The sequence below is a fragment of the Squalius cephalus genome (assembly GCF_949319135.1).
Source record: "Squalius cephalus genome assembly, chromosome: 2".
Lineage (NCBI taxonomy): Eukaryota > Metazoa > Chordata > Actinopteri > Cypriniformes > Leuciscidae > Squalius > Squalius cephalus.
In genome coordinates, this window is record NC_137123.1 from 48,632,152 (window position 1) to 48,648,518 (window position 16,367).

Below are 16,367 nucleotides of genomic sequence, written 5' to 3' on the forward strand. Positions count from 1 at the left end.
TCTCTGCAGATTCCTTTTGGGGTCGTAAAACTCTTATCAGTCTAAAAGGGGGTCCGGTGACAGGACCGCGTTCTGTTAGGGATACATTCTTTAAAATAGACAATACACACTAGGAAATCACAACTATGTCAATATAAAGGAATAAAACATTCATGCATACAGGGATCTACATTTCAGAATTATTTATATTCTGTGTTAGATACAAATGAGTTTGTGTGTGTGTGTGTGTGTGTGTGTGTGTGTGTGTGTGTGTGTGTGTGTGTGTGTGTGTGTGTGTAGTTTTGTTTACTCCATTGAAAGGGCAACTGATGAATTAGGGTGTGATTTCCCTGAGGTGTTTGTGTCCTGTGCCGTAACACGTTCAATGAGTCGTACTTTATCATCCAATTGTGCAGAAGTGCAAAAAGTTGAGGTACCTGGGTTAGCTGTTCTTTCTCCTATTACTCGTAGTGAGTTAGTAGCTGCGCAGCAGAAAGATTCTATTTTACAACCTTTGTTTGCTGTTGTAGTGCCCCCTGAGGAGGTGGAGAGTGTGGCAAACGGCTACTTTGTTCAGGAGGAGTTGCTGTTGAGGAAATGGAGTCATCAAAATGAGGATTCAGGTGGTGAGGCGATAATTCAAGTAGTGGTGCCAGATCAGTTTAAGGAGGTGGTATTAAGGGCTGCCCATGGTGATGTTGCAGGCCATTTGGAAGTTAAAAAGACTTATCACCGGATTTTGCGGCAATTTTATTGGCCTCGTCTTAAAAAAGATGTAGCAACATTTATTAAAACTTGCCACACCTGCCAGATGGTTGGTAAACCTAATCAGGTTTTAAAACCTGTGCCGTTGTGTCCAATACCGGTAGTAAATCAGCCTTTCGAACATATACTGATTGACTGTGTTGGGCCGTTGCCTCTGTCTAAATCGGGTAACTCGTATTTGCTTACAGTTATGTGTCAAACAACTCGTTATCCCGCAGCATATCCATTGCGCAAGATCACTACTAAAGGTGTGGTTAAAGCTTTGACTCATTTCATTTCTATTTGTGGAATACCTAGGATTGTTCAGAGCGATCGAGGGACCAATTTTATGTCCAGAATGTTTGCAGAGATTCTGAAACAGCTTGGTGTGAAACAACCAGTCTAGTAAGTATCATCCTCAGAGTCAAGGCGCACTGGAGCGCTTTCATAAGTCTCTGAAGTCACTGTTGCGCGCGTACTGTGTGGAATTGAACCGGGATTGGGAGGATGGGCTGCCTTGGCTAATACTTGCTGCTCGGGAGGTGACACAAGAGAGTTTGGGTTTTAGTCCAAACGAATTGGTGTTTGGTCACACGGTGTGGGGACCACTTGCAGTTTTGCAAGATGAATTAAAGGGCAAGGAACCGCCTAGAAATTTGTCCGACTATGTTAGCAGGTTCCGGGGACATTTGTTTCTTGCAGGACAGAGAGCGCGAGAACGTATTGGGAAGGCGCAATTAAAAATGAAAAGATTGTTTGATCGCCATAAGGAATGTCGTGTTTTTAGTCCGGGCGATCAAGTGTTAGTGTTGTTGCCTTACCCAGGATCTCCGTCTTGTGCAAAATTTTCTGGCCCTTATACCGTGGTACGGAGGGTTTCGGAACAGGATTATATCATTGCTATTCCTGATCGAAAGAAATCAAACCAACTGTGTCATGCTAATTTGCTTAAACCTTATTTCTCCCGTAGCCCTGAGGTAAACATAAGCCCTGTTTCTGTTGCCATCACAGTCCTTGAGGAGTCTCATTTTACTGGGGAGGATGTGAAGGCACCTGGGAATAGTGAGTTGTTACCGCGTCTAAGAAATTCTGAAGCACTTGGGAATTTGGAGAGTTTGCTAAGTCATCTGTCGGATGGGCATAGATCAGAAGTAATGTGTTTAGTGGCTGAATTTACTAGGTTCTTTGGAGATGTGCCGTCGCGCACTCATCTGATACATCATGATGTGGACGTTGGTGACGCGCCACCAATACGACATGGTTTTTATCAAGTTCCTCTTGAGAAACGGAAAGTATTAGATTCTGAGGTTCAGTATATGCTGGATAATGGCATAGCCAAACATTAATTTTCTAGTTGGGCATCGCCCTGCTTATTAGTGAAAAAATCAGATGGTACACAGATTCTGTACTGATTATCGAAAGTTGAACAAAATAACTAAGCCTGATGTGTTTCCTCTTCCTCGTATGGAGGACTGCGTTGACCAATTTGGTGCATCCAAGTTTGTGAGTAAGCTGGACCTCCTGAAGGGGTACTGGCAGGTGCTGTTAACAACACGTGCCCGAGAGGTAACTGCTTTTACTACACCCTCAGGGTTATACTCATATTCCGTTATGAGTTTTGGGTTGTGAAATGCACCAGCAATCTTCCAGAGATTAATGAATCGGGTGATTCTGGGTTTGGAGGGTTGTGCTGTTTATTTGGATGACGTTATTATTTTTAGTGAAACTTGGAAGCAGCATCTTCAGCGTTTACGGGCATTGTTTGATCGTCTGGTTGAAGCACGCCTAACAGTCAATTTCGCGAAATGTGAATTTGCCCAGGCCACAGTGAAGTACTTGGGGAAGGAGGTGGGACAGGGCCAGGTACGTCCACTCCAAGCTAAAATTTTAGCGGTTGAAGGTTTTCCTCCTCCATCGACTAAAAAGGAGCTGATGTGTTTTTTGGGACTCATTGGTTAGTTTTTGGACTAATATTTCCACTGTTGTTTCCCCATTGACAGATATGTTGAAAGGTTCCACGAAATTTGAATGGACCTTTAATTGTCAGAAGGCATTTGACAATTTGAAATTGTTACTGACGACAGCCCCAGTCCTCGCGGCACCTAATTTTGATCAGCCTTTTAAAATGCAGGTTGATGCAAGTTATGTAGGAGCGGGGGCAGTTTTGTTGCACTCAGATCGAGACGGAATGGATCACCCTGTATGTTTCTTTTCGCGAAAGTTTAATGTACATCAGAGGAATTATTCGATGATCGAGAAAGAAGCTTTGGCTATGATCTGGGTGTTACAGTATTTTGACGTCTATGTGGGGGGAGGCGCAGAGGTGCTGGTTTACTCGGATCATAATCCTCTGACATTTCTACATTCATTGCAAAGCCCTAATCAGCGTTTGATGCGGTGGGTTTTATTTCTACAACCGTATAATTTGAATATTCAACATATCAGAGGGGTTGATAACGTCATGGCTGATGCGTTGTCTCGTACGTTTGATGTGGCTACGTAATTGTTGATTACGATGCTGTCGACTTTTCCTTTGCTCCCTACTATATTCTTTATCACCTTAAATTTCTTTCAGGATCCGGATTGCCGGGGATGAAGATGTTGGGTAGGTGAGATGGAAGGATTAGTGGGTCGAGTTTGTTTTCTCAATTATAGGTCAGAAGTTCTTCATGAATGTTATTTGATATCTTCAATGTCTTATGTGTTTTGATGCATTTAATTCATTCTTTATTTTTTGTTGTTATGGATTTGGGGTTTTTCAAGGGGGGGTGTGTGACGTCTGAGCCTAGGCTGTACGTATGTGCGTGTGTGTGGTTGGTGTGTATGTTTTTAGGTGCCGTCTGGAGGGGGCGTGGCCGACACACCTGACACTTGTTGGATGCAGAATAAATGTGGTGGAGACTGCTCATGAGGGTGGCTTTTGGGCGTTTGGTCTCCGCTTTGCTGAGTGTCCTGCCTGACCCTGATACATCTCTTTATTTATGTTATGCTTATGTTTGTTTTTTTCTTGCGATATAATAAATGTTTTGCTGAGAATTGACACGTCTGGTCTCCTTTTTGTTGCAGCCTGAGAGCCGGCTGTAACACCACGCAATAATTTCATAGCGCATTACTGCATAGCCAATGCGCTGTGAGGATAATAAAATATTACATAGAAGCTTCCTCCTCATTGAAAATTGTCTAAAACATTTAGGTCGATTACAATGAATTATAGGCATATAATTAATTATTAACAGTCTATAATATGTCCGAACACTGCAATAATTAGTTATCAATGAAAAGTAATAACAGTTTTATTTCAAAAACATTGTTTAACAAATTAATAAAATAGGCACAGTGTAGATACATCACAGGTGGCTTGGAAGAAGTGGGTAATGGTTAATCCACTGGAAGTAAGCAACAGTAATTTGTAGCTAGTTTGAACTACAGAACTTAAAGATCTCCCTCTTTTCGTTTTCGTTTTTTTTTTTTTTTTGCTGCAGATTAAATGTTTAAACTTCTGTTTTCGCGCAGGCGCAGTGAGGGAAAAAACACTGAGTTTAGGGCAATCAGTTCGTAGCTCTGCTTCAACTGTGCGATATAGTCACGAAGAGCGACCAAAATTTCTAACATGCTAGAAATTCTTGTGTTTGTTTACAACTCTCATGCCCCTCCCCCACTACCAGCGAGCACCCTCCCATCGAGTTCGTGCTCGTCAGTGCGTGTGCACCAGATTTTATGTGAACGCGTCTGTCTCTTCAGCATCGAACAAAACACCATGGACGCGGAGGTAGGCTGCCCTGGCTAATCTACCCATAGACAGCAATAACCGAGGAATTGGAAGCTTGTTAGTAGATTTTCTCTCCGCCATCACGCTTCCTACAATCCAACACACCTGCGAACTTCAGGCGTGTACATGTGATGTTCATCTGTGGCGTGTGCACAAACTGTGATTGACAGTCAGATCTCACACAGCCCTGCGCTGATTGGACCAGAAGAACTGGGAGCGGTGGATTTTTTCAAAACAAATAACAGGCTCCAGGTGGAGGTAGAAGCGTGGGTTTTTTCTAAAACCGGCTGATTTATGTTGTTCTGTTGGAGCATAGTGTCGGTTTCAGTGAATATGATCAAAAAAATCTTGCCGACTGCAGCTTTAACATGAATAATGCATAATGTATAATTAATTGCAAAGTGAAGATCATGGTAACCCACTGGTAATGACTCAAGTATTACTAAATCCTTCAGAAGGAATTACTAATTATTTGGATCAAAATAAAAAACATGATAACTCTCTAGTAATGACTGAAATAATTGTAAGCTTTTGAGGTTTTTGTTAGGCTTTGGATAGTACAGCGGCTACTCAATCCAATAATCAAACCGCTGAGAGACTAAGACAGGGACTTTATGCACTTGTGACGCATAAATATAACATTGTTGAAGAATAAACTTTTACTTTTCTTTATTGCACAGACCGATGTTTCTTGATGGTACAAAGTTTTTAGTGGTCAACAAAGAATACATCTTCCCTGCTCACCCCCTCCTCCTATCTCAATCAGTGAACAGGTGACTAATATTCACATTCCTACAAAATCCCGTGACCCTCCAACATGATCACGTGACAATCAAATACATTACCTCTTTCATGTCTACTACAGATAGTAATGACTCAAGTGTTACTTTCTTCTAAAGGAACTACTAATTATTTGGATCAGTATTCTAAAGTGAAAAAGCAAGATAACTCCCTAATATTGACTGAAATCATTGTAAACTTTTGAGGTTACAAACAAACGTACAAAAACCTCAAAAGCTAAGTAGCAATGAACTCCAGACTGACCTTTAAAAGGATTTCAGACATCATCCTCTGGAAGCAGCTTGGAGCTGAGGCTAGTCCATATGGAACCCTTTTAAAACTAAATAACCCATCGTGCATGATAAACGCACTAAGGTTATAACTGTCCTCATGCAACACAACCTGATGGTAAGCGCATTGGAGGTATAATGTGGAAAACACTGTTGCTCCACACGTTTGTGAACATCTCCTCCCTATGTGGAAGAGGAAAACTGTCCACTACAATGGCTTTATTAGGCCGAATTTATTAGGCCGAATCCCCCCGTCTTTTCTTCTGGTGACCACTATCGGGGAGACCCACTCAGGTGCATCCACAGGCTCAATTACATCCTGTTGTACAAGCTTCTGTAATTCCTTGGACTCCACATCGCGGATTTTGAAAGGTAACCACCTCAGTTTCTGCTGAACGGGCTGAACCTCAGGCTGAATTTTGACATGATGCACAAATCCTCTTGCACATCCCAGTCTGTTTACGGAAATTGCAGTTACAGATGAGACAGGATGCGCACACTGGGCTGTACTGACCGAATCATCACATAATTGTAAAGAGGTCTCTGCCCAGCAAAGCTGATTCCTTTTGTACAATGTATAGGTCTGCGGTAGTGCAACGGTCACCACATGATATGCTGCCCGGCAGGCATCCTTTAACTTAATATTTATATATGAATATAAATATGTATAACTTAATATTTATATAAAACAAACCAGAACAGAGGACCACTGGCCTAAAGTAATGTACAGTACTCTTAGTCTTTGATAAACAATCTAAATCTAAAGGATTTAATGAAGTTCTTTCAGTCACCCCCCCAGTTGAATTAACAACATTTGTACTAGTACCAGTTTATAGCCTTAACTGCTTAACATCTACTTATCACATTATATCGAAACATGAACTGCATTTCCAGCTTACTAAATGACCAGGTTTGTGCAAATTATAAAACTGAATTATTTTAGAAACTAAATACCAGGGCTGGGCAAAATGGAAGAATTGGCTTCCTTTCAACTCCATTCAATTGGCCACGTCCCACAGCAGCGTCAGTGCTGTTTCAGTAATTCAGTTTCCAATTAATTCATCCTGACACTGCCCTACAGGATGTTTGTGATGTGTTATTTTGCATTTGAGACTTTAAGTTTGTAATGTTATCGTGTGCCTTGATTTCTGTAACAGTTTCATTGTGTCTTGTGTTCATTTCATTCCTGTGTGTTTGTTTCATGTAGGCCTACTTCATTTCAGTCTTGATCACCTGCTAGTTAGTCTCCTTGGTTACAGATTATGTTCAGCTGTCTGTCGTTAAGTTCCCTGTGTATTTATACCACCTGTCTCTTTCAATTCATTGTTGGTTCTCGTCAATGTAAATGTGTGTTTCCCCCGCGTTAATCCTATTTCTATGAGTATTTGATATTAAAACCTGCTTCCTTGAATTATTCCTCGTCGTGGGAGTTTCTATTTACCACATTACGTGACAGAAGAACCCTAACAGTATTTTATTGCGTTTTTCCTTTCTGTTTGATTTTTCTTTTGCTTCCCCCATGGACCTTCCCACTGTCCAGCTTCTCTGCTTATATTCAGCCCTTCAGCATCTCCCACATGCCAGGTGGAAATGCCAAATGTCTTCAGGCCACCAGCTCCATCTCGCACAGTGGATCCCCTGTCTCCGCCTCCAGCCTCTGTGCCCATCGCTCCACCTCGGCATGTCGACACATCGGCTCTACCCTGGCTCCTCCCTCCCTCGGCTCCACCGGAAACCATCGGCCATATGGCTTCTCCGGGCTCCTTCGTCTCCACCTTGGTCAGTCATCACTCTACTTCTGCCATGGACTTGCGAGCCTTCCTCTGTGCTCAGTCCCTCCACCCCTACAGCTACAACGGGTACCTCCTTCCCACCAGCTCTGCCTCTGTCCTCTGTCACACCAGCTCCACCTCAGTCCTCGAGCACTCGTCACCATGGCTTTGCCTAGGTCTCCAGTGCCAGTGATGTCGTTTAGGTCCATCAGCTTCCTCTTCATCGGTCATCACCAGGATGTCATCAGTTACATCATGGCTCCTCCCTCCCTCAACTCCACCGTGTGCTGACATCCCTGCTGTGCTCTGGGTCTGTGTCAGCAGGCATCATCCATCATCGCCACCGGGGCTTTGTCGTCGTCCGTCTGTCACCATTCCTCCACCGCCTTCTATCACTATCCCTTCGCCTGCTCCTCTTGCCATCCTTTTGCCACCTCCTCACCCACCTCCAGAGCTCCCACCTTCCCTCCCTTGTCTGTTGTTGTGGCTCAAGGTTGTGCCTTTTCGGAGGGGGCATAATGTCACACTTGTGTTTCCCACCACTCTTTAGTTACAATGATTACAGTCATTATTAGTTCCTTGTTATCAGCTGTGTTTGATTATATTTTTTGAGTCTGTAATTAAGTTCTGCTGTCTCCTGAGTTTATTGTCGGTTGTTTGTGTCATGCGCACTGCCACGCCTTATTGCCTTTTGTGTTTAATAAACCTTGTTGTAAGTTTTTATATAAAAAAACATGTTCTAAAAAACAAAATTCTAAATGTTAATCTAAAACATTGAGTGATTTAAGAAGCTGAATTGACTTATAGGCATTTGCCATTGATTCCAAATGCCTTATGATTACATTCTATGGAGAATAAATTGTAACTGTCCTAATTTTGCATCCAGTTTGTACTCCTGCAGCAGTCTCACCTTGCATCCAATAGTGAGATATTTCCTATCACACCACACAAGGGGCCCTATTTTAACGATCTGAAACGCAAGTGTCAACGCGCAAAGCGCAAGTAACTTTGTGGGCGGGTCTTGGCGCTGTTGCTATTTTCCCGGCGGGATAAATGACTCTTGCGCCAGGCGCAAATCTAAAATGGGTTGGTCTGAAGAGCTTCATTATTCATAGGTGTGGTTTGGGCGTAACGTGAAATAAACCAATCAGAGCGTCATCTCACATTCCCTTTAAGAGCAGGCGCGCTTGTTCTAAAGCGGATTCCTATTATAACGGCGGGTTTGCCAGACGCACGCGAGGAGCGGTTCACAGCCGAGGAGAGCAACGCTCTCGTCAGGGACGTTGGGGATGGAGAAACCCACCCAAATTAACTTCGGTTAAAAAGGCGTATGATAATTTGGGTAAATGTGTAAGCTAGATGTATGCTTTTATAATAAATTATCTATCTATCTATCTATCTATCTATCTATCTATCTATCTATCTATCTATCTATCTATCTATCTATCTATCGTAATAATGTATGATTTGCAAAAATGAAAACTGCTGCTTCTGTGTAGATGAGAGAATCAAAGTGTATGCGCGTTGTGCACACGCTACATTGATTATGGCCAAGCATGCGCCCTTAAAATAGCATATGAATAACATGCGCAACGCGCCACTGACTTTAAACCATTTTTTCCTGGTTAGTGGCGCAACTGTTTTCTAAACCTGCAAAATAGCATGAAGGAACGTTTGCGCTGGAACACGCCTCCTTTTTTGCGCTGAACCGCCCAGGGAGCGCAAGTTCATTCCCTAGTTTAGCGACGTGCTTCTGTGGAGGAAAAAACGCGCTTTGCGCGGGTGCAAAATAGGAATGAAACATGCGTCGGTGTACAAAGTCAATTGCGCTGGGTGCAAGATAGGGCCCAAGGTGTTTTTGGATAGGATTCTTTCATTCTCATCCTCCCTATTTTCAGCAGCCCACAAAGAGTTGCATTATGCTTACAGCAATCACTAACTCTTACATGAAGGATTTTACTTTCATAATGCCAAAAGCTCAATTGTTTCAAAAATATTTTAGCATAGATTCCGTTTATGAGTTATCTACAGTTGATTTTGTGCTTAAGAGCATTAATAATATCTCCATCAAAGATAGTAAAGTTTCAGTTTAAGACCGCAATAGAAGACTTCTATCATTTCTGCTATCGTTCTGAGATTGAACCAAACCCTTCTAGACAGCAGCATGATACCCACAAGAGTCAATGCATCCCTTGCCAGAATACACATCTATTCATCCTCCAGTGCACACACACTGTGCTCGGGTCTCTTTGGAGGGCTTTCCCTCCTTTTCACCTGCCTTTATATGAACACAATCACAGCTGGCTAGGTAGTAAAACACCAGCTGTATTAACAGAAAACATACAAACTTAGATTATGCTAAATGCTTTAGGTATTTAAACATTTACTCTCAAAGAGTAAAGTTGTTAATCTGCTTTGTGTTTTAGTATTTCTTTCTAAAAGGTCTTGTACACTTCCGCAGTATGAATGCATCAAGACCCATTCCACTAATGGAGTTCACCCTCCATACGCACCCTCATGTTGTTCTAAATTTGTATGACTTATTGTCTTCTGTGGAATACAAAATTAGATATTTTGTACAATGTTTTGACTGTATTTGTCGGTACAGTGAAAACCACTGGGGTCCAAGCAACATTGAGAAAAAAAAAAAAGAAAAAAATTTGTGTTCATGTTTGGAACATGAGGGTGAGTAAATGATGACAGAATTGCCTTTATCTCTTCTAACTGTGTCTGCACTCTGCATGACACACTCATTCATTCACAACACAAACCTTCACCCCTGTGTGTCACTCTTTTCTCACCCACTTGCTGCATCTTGCCACAGCATATGTATGTGCACACACTCTGTGAAATCTAATGCATTATGACAGGCGTTCTCGCATCAGTTATCATGACCCCAACTTCTCATCAACTGCCCTCCATCAATAGCCATTTGATCTCTCATTGACGTTTCATAAATGTGGATTGTATATTCATCGATTCCACTGTCAGCACTGTTTGGGTATATTGTTTATGTATATTTTATAGTATGTGTACATTGTATATATGTGTGTGTATATTGTATGTATTGTTTCTTGTATATTGTGCAATGTCTGGACTATGCACCTAAGATTTTGACACATCATTTACCTGTAAATGCTGTAGTGACAATAAAGTGAGTTGAGTTGAGGGGGATGACGTGTATATATGTCTTCTTGCTTCTCTGGCTTAATTGCTCTCTCTCTCTCTCTCTCTCTCTCTCTCTCTCTCTCTCTCTCTCTCTCTCTCTCTCTCTCTCTCTCTCTCTCTCTCTCTCTCTCTCTCTCTCTCTCTCTCTCTCTCTCTCTCTCTCTCTCTCTCTCTCTCTCTCTCTCTCTCTCTCTCTCTCTCTCTCACACACATTTAATTTTGCTAAAGGGTTGGTATAATGCCCTTTTCACAAGATGTAAAACAAGTCTTTGATGTCCCCAGAGTGTGTATGTGAAGTTTTAGCTCAAAATACCCCACAGATATTTTTATATAGCCTGTTAAAATGGTCACTTTTTGAGGGTGAGCAACAACGCACCTTTTTGTGTGTCTCTTTAAATGCAAATTAGCTGCTGCTCTTTTCACAGAGGGCGGAGCTACAACAGCTCATGTCCTTTTACCTCACACAGACATGCACTGAAAATTTCAATATCTTTCAGCCTTTTATGTTCAAACCAGAGTCAGACAATGATGGAGAGACTCAAGAAGAAGAGACAACATGTATAATGCAATAGGACATTTCTGAATGGTTAGTTGATTAATTTATTTAGGTAGCTTAGGTGTGTTATCTTCCAGTCATTGATTAGCATATTAGGTCATGATAATCTATAAATCGCATTCCCGGGGGCGGGGTTGGTGATGTCACTAACCCGGGAGGAATGTAGTCCCTACTAACCATTTGTTGTAGTCCTTAAAAAGACATTTCTTTAAAAGCAAATATCTTCCGTTGCTTTGAACTTTGAGCTTCATAACTTTGCAGATGTTGTTTATGCTCAAACAAAAGTGAATGCTTAAATGTTGAATGCTTATGCTTAAAAAAAAAGTGAAATCATAATCAACCACCCCTTTAAGCTCATTTAAGCTCATGTGAGGATGGACTGTGGTGAAGACAACTGTCTGCTGCCCTGTAGGCCAAGTTTATAAGAATCAACTCCAGCCTTGGTAATTAGCCTATATGTTTAATTGGTTGTGCAGAAATTAGGAAATGTGGTGATCTGTGCTTTAACTAAAATTGTCTTCTTTTCATTTTGGAAAGCATTATAAGGCTTGAAACAACAGTGAAGAAACTCATCCATATGTAACAATAGAGTTAAAGTGATAGTTCACCCAAAAATGTATATTATTTCATCATTTATCAAACATGTTATTTCAAAACTCTTTGTTTTTCTTTCTTCTGAGAAACAAAGAATGAAAATCATTGAAGAATGTACTTACAATTCCACTTGGGACTGATCTTTAAAGCTCAAAAGCATCATAAACTTATAATATAACTGGTGCAAACAACTTGTGCGCTAATAATAAGACATTATTATTGAGCCACAGCAGCGAACTTTGTTGCATATTCCATTTTAGGTTGGTTGTTCTGTCACGATGACTTTATAAGACCGAAGACTGACAACTGGATATAAAAATTTCAACAAGGTTTATTAAACCCAAGGGGTTTTGTGTAAATACACAGTATAATTAAAGAGATCAACTTACTATTTGATGCAAGCACACATGCGATTACTCAATATTGCTGCTTCGCGGATGAACTGGCTTTATCATCACGGTTAGGTCCATATTGCGCTAATAATAATAACAGTGCTTGTATCTCAAAATTATGTTTTATTAACAAAGTTCGAGAGGAGCACGTTCAGATAATTAAACCTAATTAAACACCTGTGGAGCACATTCAGATAATCAAGCCTAATTAAACACGAGTGGAGCACATTCAGTTAATCAACCCAATCAATGAGTTAAGAGGTATACAGCAGACTTACCTACGTTTGTTGACAGTTTATCAGCATCCCTCCACACTTCTAGTCCTAACTACTCTTACAACAACTGGGGGGAATACTCTGGGTTCGGGCCAAAATTCTGAGCCCGGAGCCCTCCCCTGGACAGCACGCCAAATACGCATAATCTTTAAGCCCAATTTATACTTCTGCGTCGAACTCACGCCGTAGCTACATCGTAGGCTGTGTGTAGCACGCGTACCCTTCAGTGTACCTCTTCGTAAACCTCTCCAAAAATGTAACAAAGTGTCAATTCTACGCAGACCGCAAGCGCTGTGATTGGTCTACTAGAACCCCTCCCTCGGGTTTCACATGCTCCCTCTGCATGTGTAATTGCACGTCAACACGGACAACGACGCAGAAGTGTAAATGAAAACCAACGTGTAGCCTACTCTTCACTCTTTCTCAGAGAGTAGTAGCCTGACGTCGTCATACTCAGATTCTAGTCAGAATGTGAGTCTGATACTGCTCCATTGGGCTGTGATTATGGGGCGTGTTTCAACCGAACCAGGGAAAAAAATGCATCTGCACTCAATTGGATAGACCTACAACCAATCAGAGCAACGGAGTAAGTGACGTATGTTTTTCATTCATGTTTCCGATAGACAAATGCCTTGATCACGGTACTATGTTCCTCTTTTAAAATTAATGCGCTGTGTCGATATATTCTATAACTGACGCGATGGCGGAATCTACACATAATGTTTTATAAACAAAGTTCGGGAGGAGCACGTTCAAATAATCAATCCCATCCACTTGTCATCAAACAATTACCGTCTACACTATCAGCATGAGAGGAAGCATATATTTATTCACTCTGTCAACTCACCTAACATTCCTTGACAGTTTTTAGCATCCCTCCACTCACTCTCGGCTTGTTCTTCCACAGCTTGCCCTGAATACGGGGGGAGTACTTTGGGTTCGGGCCGAATACCGAGCCCGGAGCCTTTCCTTGGACAGAACGCCAAATATGCATTTATTCTATCTGACTTATTTGTAAGTATGAACTCGTGAAATCTCAATTCTCCAGCGGCAGTCATCTTTGTTGTAAACGAACGAATTCAACCCAAGCGCTCTTTGATGACGTGAATGATTACGTTACCGTTGCTCATCTGTCCACCATCGTATAAAGCCCGCCCTGACAATTTGATTGGTCCGAACAAATTTTGTTCGGGCATAATAGCTCCTCAACGGATCGAGTCCAGACCGAACTTCCCGACCTAAAAATGTTGTGGGCGGGGCTAAGTTCGGCTGGCATCCAGGCTAAGAGAGTAGCCCTCTTTTCCAGCTCTTCAAGTTTCTCCAGTCTTATATTGTGCACACACAAAGCTTTCTCGTTCTCTCTTTTCTGTCATTTAGTTAAGTTCAGTGTGTTTTGAAAGGACAAATGATACCTGTTCTGGTTAAACAAAGAAATAACAGATTTATAGACGAATGGGAGTAGCTGAACTTCTGCTGAGTATTGTTCTGTCTGTGAGCATGAGCTTGGCAGAGTGTGTTGGAGAGATCAGGTGCTGGATTCTCTTGCTGTTTGATGAGCTTTTCATGCTTAATTAGACCCACATTTCACACATCAAAATTCAGAACCTCCTTTTCTTAGTTGCTTTATGCTGATGTGTGATTTGGTTTGCCAGTGCCCATCAGTTTGGGGCTCCCTCGTGGCCCAGCAGGGAAACACATAAACTCTTTTACACACACATGTACACATACACACAAGTATGCATGCAGTATAAAGGTTTAAGTGTGTAACAGGATCCCTGCTGGTCTCTGTTGATCTGATCAGTGGAGAGTCTTAATTAGTTATGGGAGATTTACCCAGCATGCTCCTTTAAACACATATCTCTTTGCACTCTCTTCTTTCTCACAGTCTTACTCTCCTTCTCCTTTACTTTATTTTATTTCACTTTTACCCTGTGTTTGTCTTTTGTCATGTATAGATTAGCAATCTAAATATTTTCTCTTGTGCATTAGAATCCCTTATATAACATTATTATTCCATACTTTGATTGTTTCATTAATCAGTTGAAGTTTCTAGTGTTAGCATGCTATCTTGTTTTCATATCTTTGACCAGCTGGCAGGCTAATCTCTTATTTCATTACACGGATGTTAAGTGTTTGGCCGTGTCGTAGATTTATTTTTCAGGCAGACCATATTAATGATAATACAAATCCTGACTGGGCCCCGATTCTAAAGTTAGTATAGTGGTAAACACTCCTACTGTATTAGCAAATGAAAAATAAAGTGTCTTTTTCTGTTTCAGCATATTTTCAAAGCTGTGGATGAATGTCACACTTATTTTATCTGCAGCCCTAGCACAAGCACACTTTGTCAGTGCATATTGTAAGGCGGGTAGGTTTCTTCTAACTATGAGCATGCTCATATTAACATAATCACAGTATTCTGGTTGCATTAGCTTCAATTTATTCAAAGTACTGCCATAATCACATTATGAGGGTAGATGTAAATGTAGCCTGTCTTGATGGCAGAATATAAAATAGTTTACTGAATACAACATGGTGAGCTAAATAGTATACAATATACAAGATAAATATACAATAATATACAATATACAAGATACAAATATAGACAATACTACAGTTTTGTTACGAACTGCACAGTTGAGATCCAAATGCAGCTTTAATTAAGGGGCAATCCAGACACGTAATTCAATATACAGGCAATAGATCAAAACACAGGTAGGCCGTCCAAACAAACAAACAAATAAACAAACAAACAAACAACCAAACAAACAAACAAACAAACAAAACAGGCAGGGGTCAGAGGCAAAAGAGTAATCCACGGAACAGGCAAAAAATCCAAAAACCAAGAGACAGGAAACCAGGGAAAACGCTCGGAAATGCTGTGCAACGACATACAAAACTTTGCAGTGAGTGAATGAGTGAACATGGTATAAATAGGCTGAGAATAACAGGGTAATGAGACACAGGTGAATGCAATCAGTGATGATCAGTCCGGGCAGTGAGTTATGGGAAATGTAGTTTGTGAGGGAGTGATAATAGTCTGGTGTGGAGTGCCCTCTGGTGGGCCTCTCAAGGGCACTCCAGCTGGTGACTGTTACAAGTTTACAGTACATTTAAATGAAGGCATCTTTCACCAATGATCATGAGCTGCGACACAATAAGCAGCAGACAAGTAAAAATGTTTTTACACTTCCATTTTATACTTATAAAAGCATAACAATAATAATTCAATATAGGGTGGTATTGTCACGTTATGTCTGAGTTTAGTTTGAGTTGGACTTGTAATTGGTTTTTCATTGTTTGATTCATTCGATCCACCTGTTTCTTCTTTTCTTCCGTTTGTAGATATATAGAGCCACGGAGAGCCATGTCTGGCCAGGTGCGTGAGCCGACTCTTATATCCTTTCTGGAGCTTACACCTGAGCCCACATTAGTCCCGGTGTCAGAAAAGGTAATGAAGTCTGAACAGGTGCGAAATCTTGCACCGATGTCCATTCCAGTGGGCATTTCAATGGAGTATGAGGGATGGAGTGGAGCCCCGCCAATTCTCCCGGTGCTGAAGCAAGTGTGCAGAGCTAAATCCCTATTTTGTTATTTGAGGAATGGGAAAGGACCTGTTCTCCAAGTACGTTGTCCCCACTGATCCTGCCCAGATCCAAGTATCCTTTGTCGCCGCTGGTACCACCCAGCTCCAAGTTTCCTTAGTTGCTGTTCCCACCCAGGTCCAAGTATCCTTCGTCACCACTAGTCCTGCCCAGTTCCAAGTCTGTTTCATCACCGCTGGTCCTGCCCAGCTCCAAGTCTGTTTCGGCTTCCAGCACCAAGTCTCCTTCATTGCTGATGCTCCCACCCAGACTCCCACTCCCTCCTCTTATGCCATCCAGTTATTCTGCCATCCAGTTCTTCTGTAACCACTGGCTCCTCTCAGCCCTCCTTTATTGGCTCCACCTAGCAGCTCAGATCTGCTTTGGGCTTCCAGGTCTCCAGCTCCGCCCTGGTGTGTCGATCTCTTAGCTCCACCTCGGACCTCCGAGCCCTGGACTCCACC